Raw genomic sequence first — 4,457 nt, 5'->3', positions numbered from 1 at the left:
TTATAGCTTCTGGTTGCTACTACATCAAGTGGCTGAGACAGGGAAATATGACCTAAAATAGTTTTGCATTATCTTTTTTCCTCAGAGGAAATGGGTTTCAGTCTTCAAAATCAGCTCCTCAGCTGTCTCTCCTATTGACCCTTCCTCGGTCAATTTAAGAAGCCCCCCTCCAACCTCAGGATGCATTGACTTACATTCCCAGCACTTGAACCTAATTCCCTTTGAGCTGTTATTTATTTTAAATGTGAAATGCTCTAGAAAGATCTAATACAAACATTCGAAAAGAGTAAACAATGAAAAGCAAGGCACAGAGGTGGTGAATTGTGAAAACAGCAGGAAGAGCAGAAAAATGCTGGAATAAAGATGGGGGGAAGTAGTAGCTATACATATCAACATTTATTCTATGTGAAGAAAAGCATCTTGGCAATTGCCAGACCCAGACAGGTCTGCGAATAAAAGAGTTAATCAGTAGGGAGATAATAGAAATACAGAACTAAAAACTTCAACAGGGAAATGTGTTTCTATCTATTTCCTAGATATAAGGAAGATTTTTTTTTTTTTGAACATGCGAATATACCCCAGAGGGAGTATATTCAGAGGAAGCCTGCTGGGAGGTTGGGAAGTTCCCTGGGGCCCAGTGGTAATTAGTCAAGCCTCACTGCAGTGACAGTGGTTTCACCTGCAAAGCTGGAACTCCCATCCATGCCCAAGTGTAACAAAAAGCCTCCTGCTCTGGTATCAATTGAGGCCAAGTGGGGAATCTGCACTGCTACTTCCACCTAGGAGCAATAAGGTTCCCTTCTCCTGGCAGGGTTCTGGTAGAAACTGCCAGCAAAAATGGAAGATTTAAGTAAGATATGGGGGCTCCTAGCACAATATGAAAATGTTTAAATTTCCATTTAAAAAATCACCCATTATACCAAGAACCAGGAAGATCTCAAACCAAATGTAAAAAAACAATCAATGGATACCAACACCAAGTGGCAGACATGTTGGAATTTATGTGCATGAATTCACTGTTTAAAATGGGCTCCAAGGGTAATGCTGAAGTTTTGTCTCATGTTCTTAAGCGCTAAAAGGTTGCGATGTACCTTATGGAGAAAATGTATGTTTTAGGTAAAGTTCATTTAGGCATGAGTTATAGAGATGTCAGCCATGAGTTCAAAGTTAATGAATCCACAATATATATTAAATAAGATGTATTTCAACAGAAACATACAACATAAACAAAGGAAAGATAAGAATCACATATACACATTGAGAGACACAGAAAACATTTAACAAAATTTAGCACCCATTTATGTAAAAACTATAAGTTGGAACAGAAGGAACATACCTCAACAATCAGGGGTCTTCAAACTACGGCCCGCGGGCCACATGCAGCCCCCAGGGGAGTCTGATCCTGCCCGCCAGGTTTTTTGGGCAGTGAGCGCAGCCAAGGTGTTACAGTAGGGATTAGTAGTTCATATAGTCCGGCCCTCCAGCTCTCTGAGGGACCGTGATCTGGCCCCCACTTTAAAAAGTTTGAGGACCCCTGCATAAAGCCCATTTATGACAAACTCATGGCTGACATCATGCTCAATGGGAAAAGCTAGAAATCAGAACAAGAAAAGGATATCCACTGCCATCACATTTATTTGGCACAGTATTGGAATACTTGTAGGGCAGTCAGACAAGAAAAAGAAACAAAAGGCATCCAATTGGGAAGAAAGAAGTAAAACTGTCATTATTTGCAGATGACATGATACTTTATAAAGATAACTCTAAAATTCCACCCAAAAAAGCTATTAGAACCAATACATGAATTCAGTAAAGCAGAATACAAAATTAATATTCAGACATTGGTTGCATTTTTATATACTAATAATGAACTATCATAAAGGAAAACTAAGAAAATAATGCCATTCATAATTATGTTAAAAAATAAAATACTAGGAATAAATTAACCAAGGAGGTAAATTTATAAGACACTGAAGAAATTGAAGAAGATACAAATATATTGAAGCATATATTGTGCTCATGGATATGAAGAATTAACATTGTTAAAATGTTTATACTACCCAAAGCAACCTATAGATTCAATGCAATACCTATCAAAATACCAATATTTTTCACAGAACTAAAAAATTAATCCTAACATTTACACTGAATCACAAAAGATCCCAAATATCCAAAGCAATCTTGAAAAAAAAGAACAAAGTCAGAGTTATCACACTCACACTATCTGACATTGAACTATGCTACAAGACTATAGTAATCAAAATTTTGTGGTATTGCCTGGCTTATGTGGCTTAGTTGTTGAGCAGAAGCAATTCAATGAAGAAAAGATAACCTTTTCAACTGTAGCAAGTGAACATTTACAAGCAAAAAAATAAATGAATAAACTTCAATCTGTCCACACTTCATACAAAAATTAACTTAAAATGTATCACAAACTTAAGTGTAAAACTATAAAAGTTTTAAAAAATAGAAGAAACTCTTCAGGATCTAAGAAAAAAGTTCTTAGATTTGACATTAAAAGCCCAATCTATAAGTGAAAATTGATAAATCGAACTTTATAAAAATTAAAACTTTTGCTCTTATGAAAGATTCTACTAAAAGGATCAAAAGACAAGCTACAGACTATGAAAAAGAATTTTGCAGACCACATATTTGACAAAGGACTAATATCTAGACTATATAAAAAACCTCAAAACTCAACAGTGAGAGAGTAATTTACAATGGGGGGGAGGACTTATATAATACTTTCAACAATAAAGATTTTTTTTAATTCAATGTGAAAATACATTACTTACCTTGACTCTTAGCTTGTTGGGCACAATAACCGGGACCCAGTGTCTACTCCAATTGCCTGTGCTTTCTAACCCTGAGCCATGGGTGAGTACATCTCCATACATATTGGCCAGGCTGGTGTCCAGATTGGCAATACCTGCTGGGAGCCCTACTGCCTGGAACATGGCATCCAGCTGGATGTACCATTGGGGGGAGGAGATTATTCCTTTAACACCTTCTTCAGTGAGACAGATGCTGACAAGCATGTGCCGAGGGCAGTGCTGGTAGAGATAGAACCCAGAGTCATTGAAGAAGTTCACACTGGTACCTACTGCCAGCCCTTCCACCCTGAGCAGTTCATCACGGGCAAAGAAGATGCTGCCAATAACTATGCCTGTGGACACTAAACCATTGGCAAAGAGATCATTAGCCTAGTCCTGGACGAAATTCAGAAACTAGCTGACCAATGCACAGGGCTTAGGGCTTCTGGGTTTTCCACAGCTTTGGTGGGGGAACTGGTTCTGGGATCACCTTCCTGCTGATGGAATGTCTCCAGGGCAAGAAGTCCAAACTGGTGTTCTCCACTTACCCAGCCCTCCAGGTTTCCACAGATGGAGGTGAGCCCTAAAACTACATCCTTATGATTCAACCACCCTGGAGCACTCTGTGCCTTCACAGTTGACAATGAGGCCATCAATGACATCGAGTGCCCAACCTACACTAATTTTAACTATCTAATTAATTAGATTGTGTTTCCCTTGGGTTTGATGGAGCTTTGATTGTTGATCTGACTGAATTCCAGACCAACCTGGTGCCCTACCTTTGCATCCACTTCCCTCTGGCCACACATGTGCATTATCTCTGCTGAGAAAGCCCACCATGAACAGCTTTCTGTAGCAGAGAGCACCAGTAAGTGCTCAGAGCCAGCCAAACAGATGGTGAAATGTGCCCCTCGCCACAGTAAATGCATGGCTTGCTACCTGTTGTACTGTGGTGACGTGGTTCCCAAAGATGTCAATGCTGCCATTGCTATCATCAAGACAAAATGCAGCATCCAGTTTGTGGACTGTGGAAGGCTGATAGTTAATGTGCATCCTGGAAAACCCACAACTATTGCTGAGGCCTGGACTCGCCTGGACCACAAGTGTGACCTGGTATATGACAAGCAGGCCTTTGTCCACTGGTACATGGGTAGGGCATGGAGGAAGGAGAGCTTTCTGAAGCCCATGAAGACATGGCTGCCCTTGAGAAGGATTATGAGGAGGTTGATGTGGATCCTGTTGAAAGGGTGAGGAAGGAGAGGAATACTAATTACCATTCCTTTCAGCACTGCATCATGTCTACTCAGAACTTAAGGCTCAACAGTTAAAAGCTTTCTGGTAAGATTTTATTCATTTTTACCTGTGATCATGCCTGTCCTTTTCATGTATACCTATAAGATTTCTGTCGTGTTTAAAAGTAAAGGCATTGAGATATTTTTAAAAATCCAATGAAAACATGGGCAAAAGATGTGATGAGACATTTCCCCCAACAAGATATAAAAATGGCAAAAAAAAAAGTGTATGAAAATATGTTCATTGTCATTAGCTATTAGAGAAATACACATTAAAACCACAATGAGATACATAATGATAACACCAAATGCTGCCAAGAAAGCTGAGAAATTTGATCACATACGTTGTTAG

General features: G+C 39.2%; 1 pseudogene across 1 annotated transcript; it reads left to right on the top strand.

Moving 5' to 3' along the window:
* The first annotated feature begins 2,873 nt into the window (after positions 1-2,873).
* LOC311629110 (tubulin alpha-1B chain-like) lies at positions 2,874-4,083 on the top strand (annotated as a pseudogene). The gene has a single exon. The product of its transcript is annotated as a tubulin alpha-1B chain-like (transcript).
* The last annotated feature ends 374 nt before the right edge of the window (positions 4,084-4,457 follow it).

Source organism: Pipistrellus hanaki (assembly GCF_964339955.1).
Source record: "Pipistrellus hanaki genome assembly, chromosome: 1".
Lineage (NCBI taxonomy): Eukaryota > Metazoa > Chordata > Mammalia > Chiroptera > Vespertilionidae > Pipistrellus > Pipistrellus hanaki.
Note: the sequence above shows the minus strand (reverse complement) of the source record. Positions and strands in the feature narration are given on the sequence as shown.